The following is a 23,706-nucleotide window of genomic DNA, read 5'->3' on the forward strand; positions in this document are numbered from 1 at the left end:
AATTTGGACCGATTGAGATTTTCTCTCTTGAAACCAATCAGATATTTGTCTCACTGATTAATCACTGAGGAAAATGATTAATCAATAGAATTGAGTCCATCACCATGAAATGTTTGAGAAATATTATCAATATTGCTATCTCAAGAGGACGTTGAATAAGATGACTCATGAATGTCTAGAGGAATCAGAACAAGTGGGTACAGTTGGTAAACTCATTTTGAGAAGGTATGATTACTCTGTAGACTTGGGGCTCAGGACATTTTCTGTGCTGTAAAAGATCTGAGGCCTGAAACACCAGAGACAAATTTAAAAGCAGGAAAAGAGACAAGAGTTGAGAGCTTTTATAGGAAATATTTTGAGGAAGACAGACTCCTGGAACAAATGTCTCAGAAGCCAGAAGACTAATACTTATACTGAGCCATAGATTTTTTAAAAAGACATAAGTATCTGAATGGCGAAAGTAATATCAGAAATTCTTTATTGAATGCATAAACTTTACACAGCCAGCTCTAAGGAGAAGATAAGGACTCCCAGAGGGAAAAAGATGGTGACTACATTGCTGATGGAGACAATCATATAGAACTTCTAATATTCATGAATCTAGAAAGCTTATATCCAGAAAACATTAAGAATGGGCTTCTATAGAAAATTTTGAAACATGACATATTTATAATTACGCTCTTATCAAATCAAGTTGGCTTTGTTTGCGTATAACCATGAAACTTCATAGCAAGTTGACTGTAATAACAATTAAAGAGAACCACAAGAGAAACGTTAGCTTCTTCCAAATTCAATTGAGTCTATATGTACCCATGGTGTTTTTAAATATTGTTTTCTCTTATAAACATCACTAATGATATCTCTGAAGGAGAATTCAGAAAAAATTAAGTGACAGCAATCTTTGTACCACTTCCATTTCATAAAAACTTATAGGGCTTCCCTGGTGGCACAGTGGTTGAGAGTCCGCCTGCTGATGCAGGGGACACGGGTTCGTGTCCCGGCCTTTCTAATAAAACACAAGAAATGGAGAGATAGAGAAGGGATAAACGCCACAATTTGTTGTATGGGATAGGGACAAATGACCTATTTGGACGAGCTGTCACCCAGAAAGTGGACCAGAGGGAGGAAGCAGGAGAAAAATCCAAACTTGCTTAAACAACATGGACTTGCAAAAGTCTAAACTAAAGGTTTTGGATTTTGAATGAGTTTTGGAACTTGAACTGATTTAGGTTCCTTAAAACTGTGTGGTAATTGCTTTGGGAATAGCTATTAAAATGTATTAATATTTTTGATGGACTAAATTAGAAGAGTACTCTGTTCATAATTGAACTGCAAGTACTCAAACTGATACTTCTGTGCCAGTGTTCATTGCAGCATTATTCACGACGGCAAAAAAAGAAATAATCCATCCCCTCCTGCCCCAGGGGCCTTCCAGGCTGCCAAGCCAACCCTAACTGGGTTCCTGCGGCGGGGACTGGCACTCCTCCCTCCCCTCCCCACCCCTGGTCCATCTCTCCAGCCACCAGTTGGGCTGTGACATTACTCTCAGGGATCAAGTGAGAAACAGCGCCCTCTACTTTTCCCACCCCTTGTCCCCCACGGTCACCTCACCCACCGTCTGGGAGATTGAGGGCCGCATGTGTTCTCCCAGCCAGGGGGTAACAGAGGGGCCTGTGGGCCTCCCTGGTGGGCTTCCCCGGTACCCCGTGGCTCCAGTGCAAGCGTATGGGCCCTGGGCTGCCCTGTTGTGGAGTTTGGGGAGGAGGCAAGTTGAGGGGGGGGGAGGGCACCTGGCTAGCCAGCTGCCAAAAATAAACAAACAATCTGGAAATAATAGCATGCATATAACAGAGAAATCGATTTTTAAATGTAATATGTACTTACAACAGAATATTATTCAGCCATAAAAGGAATGAAGTTGTGATACAGGCTTCAACACGGAGGAAACTTGGAAACGTCATGCTAAGCGAAATAAGCCAGACACAAGAGAATATTGTATGATCCCATTCATATGAAATATATAGGATAGGCCAATTCATAGAGACACAAAGCAGATTAAAGGTAACCAGGGCTTTGGAGGAGGGTAGAATGGGGAGCTGTGGATTAATGGGTACAGTGTTTCTGCTTGGGATAGTGAAAACGTTTTGGAAATAGGGGCGATGGTTGAACAACGTCGTGAAGGTAATTAGTTTCATGGAATTGTACATTCAAAAATTGTTAAAATGGCAAATTTTATATAATATGCATATATATCATAATATATAAACTACATATAAACCAAACTAAAGAAAACCACAATAAAAATAATTCAGTACATTCATTCTACTTCATTAAATTTATTGTGAAACTTATGAAAGTTTTGAGATCAGAAATTATTTATAGGAGAAAACATTGAAAGATTTATCATTGTTTCATTTGTGTGCACACACACACACACACAAATACACATGAGCAGAGCAGTATAAAGTCTCTTAGATCTTAGAGATGATTTGTTGATTTTGTTTTTCTAAATTGAAAAGGGTAATTCATTCAACAATTTCACTTGAGGGAGAGAATTAGTATAGACTTTTTTTTCAGTTCTATGTGTTTCTTCTCAGAGATCTATGACTGAGTATCTATGAAGATATGCCTTAAATGTATATAATAATGTAAGTAAGCCATTATGAAAGAATTTCATTTTCCAATATATTATTGTTATTTGCTCAGAGAGTAACGCAGGTTTTAGTTCCCCATCGCATCCTCATTTGTATATTTGTATTAGATCCTCTGTCTCTAACCCATTGCATCATATCATAATTTATGTATTATCTTATATCTGGCAGTACTTTTTAGACTGCTGATTTAGAACTGGCTCCACTCGGGTGAAAGTTAACCAAGAAAAACCTTAATCTATCACGCTTTCTCCCTGGTTAAGAACCCAAACACACTTTTGTTCTATAAGCTTCCTTTGGTGTCATCAGCTTCAGTTTGTTTCTATTATCCTGCACTGCTAAAGTTTCAGCATATTCTGAAACATGCCTTGCTTTTACCCTGACTCTTACAATCAGGCAAAATGAACTGAATACTGCAATATTGCACAGTTTCAGTGAATGACTATTTAATTAATACACTAATGTTTTGTTTTAAAAAGCCCAGTCTTATTTATTAAATCACAACTTTATCATTTAGACTCAAAGTCCCAGAATTTAAATATATATATATATATTTTTTATTATTTATAAATTAATACATAACCAATGATTGCTTTTCAGTTGGTACTGTCAATTCTTCAAACAGTGTAAAACAGAAACTTAGGGTTAACTTCGCTCCCTTTCCAACCTTTCATCCCTTTGTTTTTCTAAAAATAAACTTGTAAATCTTATTAAATTTAGACCCAAAATATGTCTCATATCAGTCCATTACCTCCCATCTCCACTTTCGTAAACTGAGCTACTATTATCTCTTTATCAAACTACTTCAACATCTTCTGACTGTTTCTTCTGTTTGTCTCCAGCTCTGTCATATTTATTATATCAATAATGCTGAAATGATGATTTTAAAACCTCAGTGAAGTCATATTACTTTCTTCAATAGCTTTTCATGAATCTTTGGGTATTCAACCCTTTACTGTGGCCAGCAAGGTGCTTTGTGATCTGACCTCCTCTTCTGTCTTCAGCTTCTCCTCTAAGTAATGCCTCTCCCCAAGTAGCCATTCTATATACATGGGTGGTTCCACAATCCATCACAATGGAGGTCTACACACATACTAATCATCCTCTTAGAATATCCTTACTCCTATTTCCACCAGTTAGTTTGTAATCTTTTTTTCAGATCTCAGGTAATGGGATACTTTCTTAGGGAAACTTACCTTTACCTCAAGCCAGAATGTGGTCTCTTTTGAGACCAGCAATCTCAAAGCAGTTTCTTCTTTCTGTTTTATTATTAATCACGGGATTGAACTTAAATTTGAATTGATTTAAACTTTTGAGTCTCCAATTATTTAAAAATTCCAAGAGGGAATGGTTTTTGCCTGTTTGTTGCTATCACATCATTTTTGCTTAGCGAAGTGCCTGCCCCATACTGTTCCTTAAAAAATCAGCCAAATAAATGATTGACTCTTATTGTTACTTCCATGAACACAGGCACATGAGGGCTGATTTAAATCCCTTATCCTTCTCCAAACACAAATCTATTATAAAAGAGGATATATGAAAATAAATTGTGCAAGAGTATAAGAAAATATACAAATAAATCTGAAAACAGAAAGGCCTTTGTCAGTGTGGCCCCAATATTTCAATAGATAAAGTAAATAATAAAATTATTTGTACACCAACTTTTAAAGTACATATATAGAAAGACAGACAGACCTTTAGTCATGTGTCTCAGAGACACATGACTAAATTGCCTATGACATCATCTACATCCAGTAGTAGATACTGGGGACTATGACATTGATTCTATGGTTTAATCACTTGGATATTTACATGCTATTAAAAGATGGAGTCTATTTCTCAAACAGTTCACTGCTCAATAGGGAAAGGTGGTCCAAAATACAAATAATTAAAATAAGTGTGATTGATTATGACAGAGGTAATAATAGCCGACACTGATTAACTCCTTATTACATATTGAGCACCTTGCTAAGTGATTTACATCTAAACCTCACAACAACTTTATGCAATGGTAATGATCATTGCATGTATTCTAGCGATAAGGAAGGCAAGGTCCAGTGAGGTTAAATAACTTGTCCAAAGGGCACAGCAAAAGCCACAGTCATAAGGTAAACAAGGTACTTAAGTCCCAACATTAATGCTCTTAGTCACATGTATACTGTGTTTCCATTTCTCTGTGGGAAGATAGTAAGACCCCTAGCATCCAGACAATTAGCATAATGATTCCTGTCCTCCATATCTTACTTATGACTTGTCTGAAAATGACATCCATCCTTCCCTGTCTCCTTGTAGAGAACATGGGTATGAAGGACATAGTCAGAGGGATACGAGAAACTAGAGGCTGGAAAGCGGAGCTTCCTTCCGTGAGACGGGGCTCTGGGTTCCCATTGGCTGCAGCCAGACATCAAAACCAGGGGAGAGAGGATGGGCTGGGGGAACTCTTTTACTTCACCAAGACAAAGATACTGCTCTCCTGTAATGTGTATGCATTCCTCACTTTAAGGACAGGGTATGGGAATTCTCACAGACAGGTGGGGGGACGTGCTCCCTTAAGAACTCTGTTTCATTCCAGATCCATAACTAGTCTACTTCCCCCCTCCCATATTATAATAGATATAAATAACTAATCACTCTCTTAGCAACAGGACTTAAGTGAAAGCTAAGACAGAGACCTTGGGGACTGCTGTTCAAAGCCCCAGATCTCCAAAGTTGAGTGTGCAAATAAGGATGAAGAAGACGGAAGGAGAGAAACATAAAAGGGAAGGAGGGAGAGGAGGACAGAGAGGGAGGGACAATGAGTGGCCTAAATCAGGAATGCACCCTGGAGAGGAGCTTCTAAAATAAATGTTCCCACCAGCCAGGGTTTTGTGAAGATGATGCAAAGACTGGTGTTTTGACTAAATCCTTGATAAGGCTAAGAATTCCAGATTCATGACTATGACACTGAAGGATGGGAAAGAACCAAAATTCAGGTCAGTGAGGGTATCTAAAGAATCTTCTTGCTGAGGTCTCACTGCAGGCACAAGGGTAGAGAGGGCAGCAAATAAGGATCTGGTTTCCCAGCAAGAAAAAAGTGATAGTATTATACATCAAGAGTATGTGGAGGGAGAATAGGCATGGGTCCTTAAGATTCTCCGACATCTCTAAAAACTGGCTTCTTTAAGAATTACCTCCCCAGATGTAAATACAAAATAAGGCCAAAGACAGATTCTGGAGCACATGAGGCAAAGGAGAGTTATGAGAGAAAACCAGATGATGGGCATAGACTCAGGGATAAATTACCCCTTTCTACTTCTTTCTCTCCTTAGGTCTGAACTAAACCTCTCTCATTCTCATTGTGATATCCTGTGGGACTTTTGGAGGAAAAAAATAATGTATCATCTTGGATATGACTCTACAGAATGGGGGAGACCGGCTGTTGTAAGTGTTCTACTAAAGAGTGAGGCAGGCACATGCAATGTCCTAGTGTCCTGATGCACAATGGAAACTCAACAATTATTTGTTCCTTATATTTGCTTCTCAACTCTGTCTTTCTTGTCTGGTGCCCCCACTTCTGCTTCTTTAACCCTGCATAAGCTGAGTATTTTCTGAGCCCTTCACTTACTGGCAGAAGTCAGGTATTCCTCATCTTCTCACCCTTTTGAAGACAGAGTTGTTTTCCCTCAAGCTTCTCCTGTCCCAGTGCTCCAGGCTTGACGCCATCTTTAGCTACCATTAGAAGACCCTACACTCACTCACAACCCTCCTCTCATTTTCCTTTCCACTCAGACACATAAGATCTAGTTTAATACTTTCAGCTGCAGTCGAATCCAGCCTCCTCCAAACCCTATCATCTTCTATCTGTTCCCCAGGCTTCTTAAGAAGATCTGACACATCTCGGGGTGAATGAATAATACAGATGTATACCCACCAGACAGAGACCAAGGAGTCTCTTCTCAGTAATAATAATAAAACTTCAAAAGTGAAGAATAACTTAACCCTTGTAAAACACACTCCTCACAGCCTGTGTAAAAAGCATGACTGAGCAATGCAAAAATTACTCACACCATTTAACTATAATGAAACCAAAGCCCAAGATTAAGTAACTTCCCCAATATTATTATTGTTGCAAAGTAGCAGAGCTGGCATTTCAACCAAATTCTTCTGAAGATGAAAGCCCAGTAATCTTGCAGACATTTTTTTCATGGGCAAAACTAATCCTGACAATCAGGCATTAAATTCATATCAAGATGTAATTTTCAAAGCATTTGAGATGTACAGTCCATACCAACCATAATAGAAAGTGGCCTCATCTTTCTCTGGCTGATGCCACATTCACAGTTTTTATTCTCCCAGAGATTGGTTGCCTGTACCAGATGATACCTTCAAAATTTGAATGTTACAGAGAGTTCTCACTTTTGTTAAATTTCATCATACTCCACAGATTTAAAAAAATATTCTCCTGAACTTACCTAAATAACTAATTTTTATCTTTGTATCTCCAAATAGGTGATATGCCAATAATAATTTGTCTCATTCTGTTAACAACTAGTGCTCTTAAATGCTTATCATAAAATCCACATTTTATAGCTAGTTCTTGTATCTATATGATAAAATTTTGGCTTCTTTGAGACACAGCACATCAATAACTAAGGCATTATTATGCTAGGCAACATGGGTTTTGACATCTATGTGCTTTGGAGATAAATGTATATAATTAACTCATCATTTTTGCAGCTTCCCCAAAGTCTCTAGTGCTTCATCAACTGAATTTTCCCTCCAGATATATTATTAGTCATTCCCTCAAATGAGCTAAGTCTATTTTATTCTACTTATTTTCTTGTTTATTTATTTATATTTGTTGGCTTGTTTTGCCATAGGATGTTCATACTTGATCTCCCAACAGTGCTTAGAACCAATTTGCTACTGATCTCTTAGGTTTCATACATTCTGGGAAACCTTTACATCTACCCTCAATATCACCAACCAAGATAAGGAGCACCATGAAAAACACCCTGGAAGTTCCAATGCTGTTGTGGCACTATCAAATATATTAATATCTTTGTTGATTTTGTTCACAGTCTAGGCGTAAGGAAAGAGGGTTCACGGTTCTATGACCAGCTGAAGAGCCAGGACCTATGACTCAGATGACAGGTTTTAAAGTGAACCAAAAATATATTCTTACAAACGGAAGATAGAGGATGAAATGATAGAATTACGCAAGGGCACTGGAGGAGTGGAAGTGACCACGAGTTGACTGGCGACCTGGACCTGGGCAATCAGAGGCTCCTCACCCTCTTCCTTGTGTGTGGAGTGTGCATTCCACCTGCCTTCCCTGCACTAGAAGCTGCCTCAGGGACACAGCCTTGAAATAATGATGTGTTCTTAAGACCATCTAGACAGTATATGTGACTGAACCCAGTTAAGGCCTCTATATAAACACTTAAGGTTCTGGCAAATGGGTGCAGAAATCTACTCATCTTGCAGGCACACAAGAGAAGCCTCCTATGTAAGTTCCCTTGTTTATTAAACTGCCACCTACCAATCTGTAGTGGTTTGCCTTGTCTTCTGTCTCTCCATGTGTGAGGGCCAGTCTTAGAGTTTACCTGGGAAGCTCCCGAGGTTGTGAACCAACAATGGGGCCACCCAGTGACTAGCCACTTCATTCACACAGATGGACCCTGTCTCTGGGTTTTGTTATACTGGCATTCAAAGTGGTCTCTGATTCCTTCACCTACTCTTGGTCACGGAAAGGTATTTCCCAGAACTTCTGGGATTTATGAGTAACATGGAGAAAACAAACATGAAACAAAATCTTTAGCAGCTTCCAGGCTAGTAAATGATCTTAATCAGATCAGTTCAAGGGACTATTTGTTTGTTTGTTCATTTATTCATTTATTTATTTATCTTTACTCAATTCAGCTGTATGTCTGTCTGTAATTATGTGTGACATTTGTTTTTCTTCTTTCATAGCTTTGCACTGTGTACTTCCGGAGAATAATGATAATATAGGTTTTATTCCCTACTGTATTATGGAAACTACCACATGGATAATCTTTAATAAAATATAGTTTTCATTAAAATGAATGAAACGTAAAGTGACCATGTCTGTCTTGTGTGTCTGATGGTTTTTCTGTCTCTTTATGTGTCTGAATATACATGACTCCTGAATGTCTTGTTATTATGCCCTACAATGCCTTCAAATATTTAGACATCCTAAGTTGTATTCTCATCTAATACCCTTGAAAATATAAGATCACAAACTTTTAAGTATGAATTAATTCCTTCCTCATGCTCTTGGGAATGAATTCAGGGAGATATAAGCTAAATAAAAGGAACTCTTCCTTGATTTTATCTCTGTGTAATGTGTCATGTTCTGTCAGGCCCATGAGATTGGCATTTCTTTCTGTTTAGACATACCTGTCACACTTGAAATTACCCCTTCCATATTTATCTGTTCCCTTCCCCTGCTGGATTATAAAACCCACTCTAAGCACAATGCTTTGAATAGAGTAGGAGCTTAATAAAATGTTCTTTATTAAATGAAATAATAAACTAAGAGTGATTTTGTTCCTGTGTCTTTCTATCTGTCTTGTTTCTGCATCTCCATGTACATATCTGGATGTCCCTGTCACTCTGGGGGTTCCCTTTAAGCTGCTTGTCCATTCATTATGTGGCAGGAGACTCCCCAGAGTGAATAACCAAAGCCTCTTGTGTATGGGGTCTTCCAGTTCTTTCCTGAGCGTGTCTTCTGAGTATACTGAAGCCAAGCTCATAGGACAAATTTTTCATCTTTCTAAAGTTTCCATTGGTGAATTTTCATTTTAATGTGGTTGTATAAAAGGTTGATTTTTAGCGAACGATTTTCAATCATTGTAGTCTCCACATTTTCCTAAGAGCTGCTGGATACCCACGGAGAGAAAAAAAGAAAAACATAAAAGAGATACAGAACAGTAGACTACAGGGGATAGCTCATACTACTACCGCTACTTCTCCTCTTAGCCACTTGTTTGCCTCAGCAGGGGACAAATAAGAGATCCTCCATAAAACCAAGAATGTCTTTAATAATGCTGGCAATAACCCTGAAGTCAAGTGATAGTTTATTGCAGCTGCCAAAGAACAGTTCTTTTTTTGTCTGGTGAGGTATTTTATAAGACATTTAGACCACTAGGCCATGAACTGAGCCAGACCTTAAAATAAGGTCTTTATTACAGCATGAGTCTATGGAAGTATTTGGTGAGCCTGAGGGACTAGAGGTCACTCAGCAACAGGTTCAGGGCCTTGAGAGCAATGTGATTAGAATATCATTACTGTTTGCCAGCTATGGAAACCATGGGATTAGAGCATACAGTGATGGCAAAGACAAAACAATGCTAGGCTAGTTCCAGCCTGGCAGTGAGTCATCAAAGTTACTTATCCCTCCTCCCCTGAGGTAAATATGTGCTAGAAAATACTGTGAAGAGGTGCATTTAGATAGAGTAGAATAACAGCCAGTCAGCAACCATCTTTTCCTCTAATCACAGGAGTGGATATGGTTTTACTACCCTAAAGCAGTCCTTCCATAAAGCATATTCATGAGTTAACACATTAGTGAGATACACGTGCCATCTTGTTGCCCTGACAGGGCTCTGGGTGTGACTCTGACTCCCAGTTTCACACAATTCCAGGTGCACTGAGGCCCTGGTGAGACTTAACATTGCAATAAAACACACCTGATTTTATTTAGTACAAACTGTTACATTTAAATTATACAGCGTTTTAAAAAATTCTTTACCGGTAACCTTTGAGGGCAGGGGCTATGGTCCAGGCATCACCTCCACTTAAATCAACATTCTCTAGCAAAACATAGATGCTCAATATATGCTGGCTTGAAGACAGGACCAAGTTTATGTCCCTAACCATTCATAGAGGCCCTCTGCCTGCCTCTCTGGGGGATCTGAGGAGTCTGATTGTGGCCACAGAGGCATGAATGCAGGCTGGAGAGGGGAGGCCCAGCACCATCACCTGCTCTGGGAAATGTACAAGTTGAAGCACTGCTAGGAGATAGTTAGAGAGGGGCTTAGAATCAATCAACCACCCTGTGGAGAAGCATGTTTGTGGGCTAGTTGATACAAGAGCTCCTAAGGGGCATGCGTTGCTTGTCCAGCTTTAGTGCTTGTGCTAAAGATTAGGTGCCTTAGAGATGAGCCCAAGTGGGCAAGATAAACAGTGAGTGAAGAGGACAGGGCGAGCCTTAGGTGGGCAGTGAAAGGTCAGTGGAATAAAGGGAAAGAAAAATGAGTGAAAGGATTATAGAAGACAAAGGAGAAAGGGCCAGAAAATTGAAGTGAGGATCAGAAAAGAGCCAAGGGAAGGTCTTTCTGTGGGTAGGATGTTAAAAGAAGACGGGAAACCAGGGTATTCCTCTGGGTTCCAAAAAATTTCAGGAAAATAATTCTTCACCAACGACTAAGCCCTATCCAGGCCCAAGCAGTAGTTCCTGTGCATGCAGGGTTGGGAGGGTTAAGGTGGGGCTGTTATCTGAGCCCAGAGACACAGGCCCAAACTTTTAGCCCCTTTTAGGACTTGGAGTCTTATCTCTTAGCCACAGACCTTATGGTCTCTAACCACTCCCCTCCCAAGCTTTGCAAATACAGCCCCCTCCCCCCTACAGTGAATGAACTAGAAGAAAGGCTCTAGGAAAGGGGCAGAAAACAGTCTCTACTGTCTCAATGTGGTTCAGATGGAAGAGAACTGAACACAAGAACACGAACCTGCAAAGCCCTTTAACCACTGGGTTTTAGTCATTTCTTTGTTAACTGGAATAAAGCCATTTTTAACAAAGGTTTTTGAAGTTAAGAAGAAAAATGATGTTTCTGATGTGCTGACTTGTCACAACAGAGACACTGGCACAATGTATGCATTCAAATGTATCTTCTTCCTTAAGCATTCCCCCTGTATCTATTCTCATTATCTCATGCCTCACAACCAAATTTTGACTAAGATGAAGCATTTCCCGGTCCTTACTCAGCAGTTTGTAAGGACTCAGACATTCTTCAAAGTTTTACTTCTACCAAGGCAAAAGTACCCCTCTTACAATTACACCTCACAAGTAACCCCAGCTTCACTTGGCTCTTTGCTTCTATGGAGCCTCCAGCTCACTTAGATTTGTTGCACCTTCAACCACTTAATTATGGCTCAGCATGGGTAGTCCAGTTATGACCTCTCTGGATTTCTAAAAACACACTGTTTCATGCTTCTCTATACATAAACTAGTGCAGTAGTTTTGGAATCAAAAGGTCTGGTTTAGAATGTCAGTTTCCATTTACTGGCTGCGTACTCTGGCAAATCACTTCATCTTTCTGTGCTTTGGTCTGTTTGGTGTGTTGGATTGTTTTAATGATGAAATGCATTAATACATGTAATACACCTAATTGTTCCTGGCCCATAGTAAATATTATAGATGTTTTAGTTATTATTATTATTATTACTATTATTGTTATTATTAGACATTTTGTGAAAATGGGATTATTGGATATTCAGGATGAGTAGAGACCTGGTCTGACCTGCCACAGAAAGTAAGGACTTTGTAAAACTTCGCTTACAAGCACAATGCTCGATAGTATGTAAGATATTCACTTGTATTCTATTCTTAAAAGGACTCTGTAAGAAAAACAGGACCTGGTAGAAGTTTTAGTCCTATTTATCACAAGATTTTTGAGGTTCCCAGAGCCTGAGTGACTTAAGGTGTTATGCTTAGAAACAGGAAGAACCAAACTTACAGAGCTAGTGGTGGCTTTCCTCTGTAGGCCAAAGTGTTCTTGGGAGTAGAATGTTGAATTTGCACATTCTCATGAGGATTCAGGGGAACTCTTTTCTGAGGATGTTAGAAGCATCTACTCAGAAACTTTTGCCTTCCTTGTGGCCCTCACAAATCTAGCATAGACCTGTAAGAAGCCTACATCATGGGTCAGTCATGTGAACCAGATTAGACAGATGTTCATTTACCAACATTTGTTAAGTGCCTTTGAAGTAGAATCTGTGCTAGAGTGCTTGGGATATCAAAATATATATGACTATATGACCAGGATCTAGGATTAGGCATTTAGGGAGGATGAAGTTTTTAAAGGTAGGTATTCATTCATTCACAAATATAAGCTAAGCACATGCTTATTATCTAGCACTGCATGAGGCCAACATGATAGAAGATGATACGTACGTGCATGCATATGGGGTGGCAGGCACAAAGTGATAATTAATAGTTAGTAGAAATCCATTAACAGTGGTATTTTAGCAGCCACTGTGAGCCACATGCAGCACTATTAGGAGATTTACATTCATTATGCCTCAATAAAACTCTATGAAACATATTTTTTACATCTTATTTTTACTAATAAAAAATAAAATATGATAATTTGAGAAAATCTTTTAAGATCATGTAACCAGTAAATAATTGAGTCTTTTAAAATTTCCATGAATACTTTAAATAGTTCCATGATACAAATATAACATAATAGACATACTTCATACATGTTAAATATAAAGTGAAAGACCCCTCACCATTACCTTCGTACCTTCCTTAGAGAGAATCCCTATTTATAACCCCTCTGCCCTTTTTTTCAACACACTTACATACACTTGTATGAAAATACTCAAGCATATAGTCTTGTTTTTGGAGCCAGGAGCTGTGTGAGGCTGTTTCCATCATCCTACACTAAGAGCATTGTTGGCTTGTGTGCGTTCTTGGGTTAACGTGAATACAGACTAAGACTCCAAAGACGCCAATGTTTTTTTTAAGAGTAATGACCTTGTTGTCTTTGCTGTCAACAATGGAAAGAAAAGGGACTTATTTTTAGCATCTCCCCTCGGGAAAAAGAAGTGGGGAAAGAGTCCTTGGTTTCCCGCCTCCAACCCTCCTTGTATGGGGTCTACAAGTTCTTCCCTCAAAGTGCCCTCTGGATGGCCCCAGCTGGGTCAGCGGTTCCATAACCCACTCCTGCCATCTTGTGGCTTGTACGGCATCTACAGGCGGCTCCTGGAGAAAAACGGAGAAAATAAGAAGAAAATGCTACAGGCTACCAAACAGTGACTTAAAAGCAATCATGACAACAATAATCCTGAAGGTAGTTATTATGTATTATTCCTATCGTTGATAGTCTCAGTCTTTTATAGTGAACCCTAAATTTCAGAGTTTGGATTATTAATGCTATGAGACATCAAATAGGTGAAGAACATATCTACCTCTTATACTGACTGGCCAAGACTGGAACTGCTACAGAAAAGTAAGACAGAAATACATATATTATCTATGTAGACTAAACTAAAGTGGCCAGATCATCAGGTCAGAGTCATTTATAGAAAAAAATTAAACTCAAATCCCCAGAGGAGCACTTTTCTTGATATGTTACTGTTCTATCACTGGGCATTGAGTTTTAATGAGAGAAAACATCTATTCTGCTTTATTTAGTTAGTTAATGAAAATTATTCATTCATTCATTCATTTATTTAATGGAAAGCCCCTATATCTTAGTGAGTACTAGTTACCAAGGATCTACCACTGCATATATTCTTTGCCTCTATGATGCTTCTATTTTAAGAGGGAAGGCAAATAAAGAAATTTTAAAAGCAGCAATAAATAATTACAACTTTATGTAACTGCTATGAAAGAAATGAAAGGTTGATGCAATAGAGAAAAACAAAGAAAGAAGTACATCGCTGATGCAACAACTGAGGGCTCTCAGAGGAGGTACTAGAGTGTGATGGGAGAGACGTGGGGGTGGAGAAAGCTTTGCCTTACCTCCATTGGTCCTGGAGCTCCAGCCAATGAACACAAAGCAGGAAAAGAACCAAATGACCATATTTCAGAAAAGTGACTACCCAGGGGGCTGCCTTTTTCAGAGGTACTTAGTGATCAGAATAGTGATTGAACCCTTCTTTTTGCTGGCCCTAGCTATAGACCACCATGGATATTGAAGTAAGAACCTTGTTCTGGATTTATTTCCCCACATTTCTAGTATATACAGGGCACTAGCACATGACTGTGATGTGCACAACACATTCTGATGTTCTGATGTTTATACCTCAGTTCTCATAGGCTTTTCCCAGGAACCAGGGTCTTTTATATTCGTGTTTTTAAAAAAAATACAAACATTCAAAAGAAAATGTGAATATAGGATTTTAATGTTTTAGTAGGGAAACTGACCAAACTGTAAAAACCTGAGTTATAGCTTAGAGGTATAAAATTCCATCGTAAAGAATTAACAGAGTGACCAGAGGCAGAGGTACCTCAGTAGGTAGTGATAACAGTACCTAAAGATGCTGACGTTATAAATTGAGGGAAAAAATAATAACTATTTCCAACAGGTGACTTTAGTGTTAATAATGGAAATACCACAGCAGATCATGAACATTTAGAGAATCCAAATTTAATTTGTTTTAGATAAAAGTCTTAAAGTTCATGAATCAGTCAACTTGTTCAGAAGGTAACGAGTTCAGGAATCTATTAAAAGTTTTTATTTTCATTTTTCTTTATAATTCATGCAGGATTGAAGCCACATTGGCTATACCCTTTAGGTCACTGTGATATTGTGATTTATAATCAGAAATATATGTTTGGTCTTTATTTCCATTTCTGGCACAGAGCTAAAACCCTGGGAATTTGCTAAGTGATGAGAGCATATGGTGTCTTTTGTTGATAATGAGATGACTTTTGGACCCCATCTAAGGATGGAGGGCTGGTTGCCAGAAGAATCAAGCATGTGGTTAGAGGGTTGGAATTTTCAGTATCATCCCCCTGACCTCCAAGGAACGGACAGGAGCTGGAGGTTGAATTAATCACAAATAGCCAATGATTTGATCAGTCATGCCTATGTAATGAAGACGTCATTAAAAAAACACAAAGAGAGGGAGTTCAGAGAGCTTCCAGGTTGGTGAACACGTGGAGGTGCTGAGAGAGTGGCGAGCGAGCTCAGGGAGAGCATGGAAGCTCCACTTCCTGTCCTCACACCATACTCTATATTTCTTTCATCTGGCTGTTCCCGAATTATATTATTGTATAATAAATGGGTGATATAGTAAGTAAAATGTTTCTCTGAGTTCTCATCTGGCAAATTGATTGAACCCAAAGAGGCGGTTGTGGGAACCTCTGATTTGTAGCCAGTCAGACAGAAGTACAAGTAACCACCTGGACTTTTACTTGGCATACTGAGATGAAGGGGTTGTTGGAACCTCCAATCTGTAGCCGGTTGGTTAGAAGTATGGGTGGCAACCTGGGCTTGCAGTTGGAAGTGGAGGGTGGTCTCATGGGACTGAGACTTAAAACTGTAGGATCTGACGCTATCTCCAGGAGGATTGTGTCAGAATTGAGTTGAATTCTAGGACACTCGGCTGGTGTCCAAGAATTCCTCCCCACAAAGTGGAATTGGGTCCCAGAATCCAAAATAAGTCTGAATGCTTTAGAACAAAACTTGAGAAAAAGCCTATAATAATGCTTTATTGGAGGATATAATCTGAAGGTAACGAAAATGAAGGAGAGGAAAGAAAAAACATGGAAAAAGGGAAGGCAAACACAGGAGGTATATTACCAGGCTAGCAACAGCTTTGCATAAAAATAAAACTTGTTGCTTGGTAATGAGGGATTTAATTGTTATTAAATAATTCATTCAGTATAATGCAAGATCATCTAGGCCAACTACAGAACTGAACGATTTTTTTACACTGTTTGGTTCCTTCTTAGCTAGTTCTTTTTCATGTTAGATCTGTGTTTCTAACATGTTAGATCTGTACGATATATGGTTAAGCCTTGAACAATGTGGGATTTAAGGGCATCAACCACCATGCAGTTGAAAATCCATGTATAACTTTCCAGTCAGCTCTACATATCCTTGGTTCCCCATCCATGGATTCAACCACCCTGGATTGTGTAGTATTATTGTATGTATTTATTGAAAAAAATTCATGTATAAGTAGATCCATGCAATTCAAACCTGAGTTGTTCAAGGGTCAACTGCATATATTGTACAGGAGCAGAATTTTCTGCCCCATAATACATCTCTTTGGCATACTATTTTCTAAGGCATAGCAGACATGGGAGAAATTCTGAAAACCAAGTAGGAGTTACCCTTTTGTAAGAAATATTTACATTTATAAGGGAAATCTCCATTTGTAACAGTGTCTCCCTAGCTGTACCAGGAAGAAGGGGATGACCTAATCTCTAGAAACTATTATCAATGCAGAGGCAATGACTTAAACCCCCATAGCAACTACAACCACACCCTTGCTAACTGTGCTTTTCCTGGTAACCTCCCATATTTGACTCTCCCCACCCTCAAAGTCCTCTTTTGTCTTTAGCTGAGGATGGTGTTTAAGGTGAGGGTTTTGGCCACTTCAAAGGGTAGCTTAGTTTTCCTGGTCTCTCCCATACATGTTATTAAACTTTCAAGGGATTTTTTTTTTCCTGTTAATCTGTCTCATATCAATTTAATTTGTAGACCAACCAGAAGAACCTAGAAGGGTAGAGGAAAATTTCTTCCTCCTTGATAATTGTAATGAGTCCTGGAGTTGTAATAGGGTGGCTTGTGGTGATGTTAGTAATGTTGGTGGGGAACTGGGTGCTCCATTGAGCAGGGGTAGAGATAGTGAAAAGAATTCAGGATGTCCCCACCTCTTGTTCAAATTTGGAAAATAGTCCGAGATTAGCGTTATGAGAATAGGTGAAGCCCAGACCCAAGACCATATAATATGATCAATCCCTCCCCCCAAACAACAATTTGGGCCCACCTGCCTCCAAATTGACAGCACACATAAGATCCAAGCCATCTTTTTTAATGTAGAACAGGTTTGGGCAGTGAGGGGAGGCTCTACAAGTGCGCACGTGATCTGAGCAGGAGGAATTCCCAAAATAAGCTCCTCCCCTCCCTCCCCTTCTCTTTCCTTTGCCTCCCTCCTCTCCACGGGGTGGTGCATTGTGGGCATCTGCTGGAGGGACCTAGGCCTCCGGTTTTCCCAGCAGCCTCTCAATGGCAGCACGGTTATCTCCACCTGTGGCCACGAGGGCCTGAAGATTGGCATCGTGATTAGCAAAACCCATGGCCTTCAGATGCTCCAGTTCTTGCCGGTAGCGGCCTTCAGTGAGGGGGGATGAGGACATTGAAGACTGGTAGACTGGGAGCAGGCATTGGCCAGAGCATGGAGGAGCTGAAGAACGGCCAAGGTGGGTTGCACAGGGTCAGCTCTGTGACCCTGTCCTCCAGCCCTAGTTTCAGAAGCTCCTTTAGCCTCATGGATGGATCCCATAAACAAGGTCCCAACCCAGGCATCTCCCTGGACAATATCTGCAGGCCCTTTTCTATCTGTATTAATGCCTGCAGTGCCCGTGGGTTGGTGAGTATGGGAAGGAGGGGCATATGATGTCGCAGGGGGCTGCCTGTTGCCAGCTGGTGGAGCAGAGCTGGATTCTGCTGCAGGAACTGTAAGGCTTTACGCAAGGCAGAGGGTGACTGTGTCAGCCGACGGGCTGGAGCGGCTTTCCCTATGGGCTGCTGGCTCTCCTGGGAGGAAAGACCCTGGCCTGAGTGTAAGTCTGACAGTCCAGTCCTGCACCCTGAATTAGCCTGGTTTGAAACCATGCACTGGGACTGGACAACTACTGCTGCACTGACTTTCTGTGCCAACGGCCTGGCAGATGCAAAGGCTGCGGGGACTGTGGTGGTGGTGTTAGTACTGAGGTGGGGATTGGCCCCGCCCTCTGCAAGGCTCTGAACCTGGGCTGTGGCCTTTGGAGGCAACCCAAGGGGCCAGAGTGGAGAGTCTGAGGTGCTGGATATCAGAGCAGACAGGACGCATAGCATCGTCACCACCTGGCACTGCCTTCAAGGCTTCCAGCTCCTGCTTGTCTGCGTGCAGTGGCTCCTGTTACTGGGCCGGGTTCTGCAAGTTTTCCAGAGCCTTAAGAGCTGGCTCCGGTTTCTGTACTGGTCTTGAGGATTCAGGAACATGGCTGGCATTGGCTGATTTCTCACTTGCCTTGAACCACAGGGTCTTCCAAGAACTGACCCCCTCCCCCCGCCCCCCACGGACTCAGGGGCAGCCAACAGGAGTTGAGTCAGCTGGCCAAGGAAGTCAGCTAGTTCAGGAGAGCTCTGGGCCAGCCGGCCCAGCTTGGCTAGCATCCTAGCACTCTCCGAGGTGGATGGTTCAGAACGATGGGTGCAGAGGCCGGCAGGGCCTGGCAGAGTGCTGGGACCGGGCAGAGTTCCTTTCACACGGGTCCTCACCACCAGGTGGACCGTAGTGCCATCAAGGATGCCTCGCCGGCTCAGTGTGTCTTGATCCCGAAGGATCTTTCCGGAGAAGATGAGCACCAGTCCGTCAGTGTCACAGTGAAGGCGTTTGGAGATCTGTTTCTTAAAGTGGCGGATGCTGCTGTTTTCTGCCAGCATAAATTCCTGGCAGTCTTGTGGTGTCTTGACAGACACTCTGATATGCGTGATGGTGGCTCCTGACCAGACACCAGCCAGCTGTCCCCTGCTTCTTCCCTAGCCCATGCCATATTTCCTCAAGAGCAGAATTCAGGGCCCCCTGACGATCTGAAGAAGCCTAGATGTAGCACTGAGCACATCTGAGTGCAGGGACCAGTAGGTGTCCCATTATGTCCTCTCACCCAAGTCCTGTGGACCCCACCTCCCAATGTAGCCCTGAAGCCACCTGTCTTCCATTGGGTGGCAGCTGCCCTTCTCCGGAGCCAGCCTTAGGGGGATGTCAGTGATGAGGTCACAGTTGAGAGGTAGACATGAATGGGGGAAGGGCAGTGGTCTCTACCACCTGCCTGAAGTTGGCTTTCTTTACCATTTGATTTAAGTAACAGTAGAAAAAAATTTAAATGTTCCTGTCTAAAAGCACGTTTCGCACCAGCCTATTTCACTGTTGAAAATCATACCACTTGAGTTTGATAGGTGAATGTAGCTCAGCAGAAAACGTACTAGTCTAAGAACTAGCTTAGGAAGTGCTAACTCTAGTCACCTATCTTCTACTAAATTACTGTATATCATCCATGGCCCTCAAGTTGCTATTTCTATATGAATGGAATCAAGATATGTATAATTAGTCCACCAGCCTCACTGGAGTCTTGAGGCAGCTTGCATCTCTGAGGCTCACCAGGCTGGGTAACCCATCTACATGGTTCTGAGAAAGACAGCAACATGGTCTCTGAGAATTTGGAAACAAAGTTGATCCTAGAGATATAAACTATGATCTCAGGTCCCAGAGGGTCAGACCTAAGACAAGAGAAATTAATGAGAAAGTAAGGTTTGACTTTAGGTCTTTTTGACTTAACAATTATTTGATTTGAGGTATATTTGAGGAGGAGAATTGTCACTTGGGAGGGGACATATTTCAGCTGTAAAAGCAGATAATAGTGACTCTCTAAGGCACTGTTTTGACTCCTCCAAGCAAGTGAGCCCCAAGAGTAATGTCTCACCCCTGAAACAATTATATTTTTTACTGTGAAGATGGATACATCAGGCTGTCTTAGGCTTTTTCCATTGTATACTTGACCATTTTTTCTGATTCTAGAATTTCAAAGGACTACAAAGGTAAGATTTGGTTGCTTAGAATGCCAGTAGATTCTGTTAGACGTGGGCAACGTGAACACCTAGATCCTTCTACAACTACATTGTTTATGATATATTAATATGTATTCTTAAACTTCAGTTAGTTTGAATGAGTGTTCTCCATGTCCAACCCATATCAAGACCCTGATAAGTTGTCATTTCTGAGTTCAAAAGACTTTTTCAGTCCCAGTAAATTTCACAGAGTGATCCTCATGGCTGGCTGGCAGCCAGCAGCCTAGTGGGCCTCTCCTGGTCATGTCCAGGCCTCAGGACAACTTCTGTTATACAAATATCAGTACCAAACCCAATTCCCATTGGGGATTCCATTTGGATTGCCCTCAGCAGGATCAGATATTCAAATTAATGTTTCTGGCTTTTCCTTAGCTAGTATAGCTATTACATTAATGTGTAGCAGAGGCTGAAGAACATTCCAGGTAACAATTGTCTGGAATCCCCTTTGCATAGCTCATAGTTCCAGGAAGTTTTTTTCCCTCACAGTCTTTGAGGTGAACCATCCTTCATCTTCTCTCCTACAGGCTCTACTGTCAGTGTCTAAATGTCTCCTGCCCAAGTTGATGACCTTTCCCAGTCCATTTACAGTCTTGTGTCTCAAGTAGGGGTCCTGGCCACACAGCCCATTGAGTTCTTCGTCATAAGGACCACACTTTATTCTTCCTGAGGAGCTGGCATCATTTGACTATTTTTATATTGTACATACATTTCTTTTTTTTTTTCACATTTTGTACTTTATTTTTTTAATTGGAGTATAGTTGCTTTACAATGTTGTGTTAGTTTCTGCTGTACAGCAAAGTGAATCAGATATACGTATACATATATCCCCTCTTTTTTGGATTTCCTTCCCATTTAGGTCATCAGAGGTTATTGAGTAGAGCTCCCTGTGCTATACAGCAGGTTCTCATTAGTTATCTATTTTATACATAGTACTGTATATATGTCAATCCCAATCTCCCAATTTGTCCCACCCCCTCTTTCCTCCCTTGGTAACCATAGTTTGTTCTCTACATCTATGACTCTATTTCTGCTTTGCAAATAAGTTCATCTGTACTATTTTTCTAGATTCCATATATAAGTGATATTATACGATATTTTTTTTCTCTTTCTGACTTACTTCACTCTGTGTGACAGTCTCTAGGTCCATATGTGCAAATGGCACTATTTCGTTCCTTTTATGGCTGAGTGATATTCCATCGTATATATGTAGCGCAACTTCTTTATCCATTCCTCTATTGATGGTGTACATATATTTCTTTTAAATTTATAAAATAAAATAAAACACTCAATTTATATTTATTTAATCAATTTAAAATTTACTATTAAGAAAAAAAGGGAGCTTGGAGTCTCTAGGGCCAAATAGCCCTGGTTTAAATCCCACAGTCACAATTTCATGACCTTTGACAAGTCTTTTACCTTTTTTAAGCCTACTTTTTATCATGTATAATATGGTAGTTTTCCACAGACTTGTTTTCAAGATTCAAGGAGATAATGTTTATAAAGTGCAACTCACAGTACCTGGAACAGAGCAGATACTTGTTAAATACTGAGTATTATGTCTTTTGGTCTGGGATTTCAAAGGGGAGGAAGGCAATTCACATGGAGATGGAAAGGTAAATGTTTGGTAAATAAATGTTTTCTTGGCAGTGTTGAGACAATGGGACACAGGGTTCTGATCAAATAGGACTTGCTAAGCTTCCCCCAGTTTACCACACCTAATTCATATTATAATTTAGTTATTTATGCTGGTAGTTCTTCTTCCTGGAACAGGCCCTTTATCTAAATTATTTTGGGCAATTGAGGAGAAGATAACAAGAAAATCTTCCTGAGTCTTATGTCTCTTAAAAATAATCAGCCTAAATTAATCCTCGCATTTTGGGGTGGCAAATTTTGTTCTCTTATAGGACGAACCTGGAGCTGGCATATATTAGAACCCTTTGCTGCCATGATAAGGGGAATAATACATAGCAATGAACGGACTCTTGACTTTCTCTCCACAAACCTGATTCTCTCAGTCTCCCCCACATCAACTAACTTTACACCCAAGACAGTTAATGTCAGAACAGAATCTCAGACTTGCCATTTCCTCGAGTTCTCTGCTCTTCTAATAAAATTACCATTCATCCAAACACAGGAATCACCCTTAATTCCTCTCTTTTCACATCTAAGTTATCAGCAAGTACTATGGGCTTTCTCTTCAAAGTATATCCTGAATCTGATCACCTCCATACTTTCAATACTGCAATAGCCTCCTCGCTGGTTTCCCTACTTCCTTTCTTGGTCCATTTTTGACTAATTTCCACAGTAGTGTTTTGGGCTGGTCTCAGTCAATCCATCACCAATGTTGTGGCTGGACCTGGCCTTGTGGTTCTTATTATGATTGCAAGACGCCCTCAGTGATAACCGTCAGGGAACTTTGAAAAAGACAAGGTTTCTTACTTACAGGTCCTGGAAGTTACATAGCACACTTGGGGCCACATGGCAATGTTGTGGGTAGAAGGAGAACAAAAGAGTCTGGGGTTCTTCTTTTATTAGGGTCAAGGGTGGGCACCTAGTATTTTACGGGTTCACTATTTATTGGTGGATTTAAAACAAGAACAAAAATTTAAATTGAGGGAAGAGAAAAAAATAAGTGGTTCAAATAGTTATGGAAATCAACCATAACCTCTAAAGCAAAGGAAGTATCAGAGGGGGGTGCACCCTGACTCTTTATGTAGTCCTGTGGCTAGCAATGTGTTTTTAGGGAGATAGCCATCTTTCAAGTGGATGTCTCTTTGATTTGGATGCCTGGGCAACCAAAGCCCCAGTTAGGCTCTTGCAGTACAAAAAAAGAAAAAGAATAAAACTGACTGGGCTGACACTACAAGTAGCCAATGTGATCATTTAAAAATATATTATAGTTTAGGACGTGCACGGAAGGGAAGAGGCAGCACGTGGAAAGGAGGGCCGCTGGAGTGTGGAGTTCCGGAGTTTGTAGGTAGGGCCCTGGGTGAGGGTGTGTGGGTGAGATTTAGGCCCAGAGCGTTGGAGGGGGTCTCCGAGTGTAGAGGTGGGGCCCTGGGTGGGGGTGTAAGGGCGGGGCTTGGGCTCTGCACAGCAGGAGGGAGGCTCCGAGGGCAGAGGATTAGGCCCGGGAGGCCAACAGGCTTCCCGGTGCCTAAGTGGACAGGGAAAGCACTGGCCCCGTTCCCCTCCGTTCCTTCGCGCCCCTCCCCGCGTTGCCGCTGGACCCCTAACCGTGGGTGGGTCCCACTGGGTGTAGGAACTCCTCCCCACCCCCAGCCACCCCTCAGGGATGCCGGTCCCGGAGGTCCAGCATTTACTTTTGCTCCCCCTTCCCTCCCTCCCACTCCCTCAGGACCCGCGTGGCTGGAGGGAGCCTAGGTGAGCAGAAGATCAGGCCCGGGATCTCAGCAGGTTCCTGGGGGCCTAAGTGGGCAGGGGAAACCTGGCCATGCTCCCTTTGGATCCTCTGC

The 23,706-nt window shown here is 41.1% G+C and overlaps 1 pseudogene; it reads right to left on the reverse strand.

Annotated features, from left to right (window-relative positions):
- Nucleotides 1-17,595: 17,595 nt before the first annotated feature.
- Nucleotides 17,596-19,158, reverse strand: LOC102979465 (ubiquilin-1-like; annotated as a pseudogene).
- Nucleotides 19,159-23,706: the final 4,548 nt, after the last annotated feature.

The sequence above is a fragment of the Physeter macrocephalus genome, chromosome 16, assembly GCF_002837175.3.
Source record: "Physeter macrocephalus isolate SW-GA chromosome 16, ASM283717v5, whole genome shotgun sequence".
In the NCBI taxonomy this organism is placed as follows: Eukaryota; Metazoa; Chordata; class Mammalia; order Artiodactyla; family Physeteridae; genus Physeter; species Physeter macrocephalus.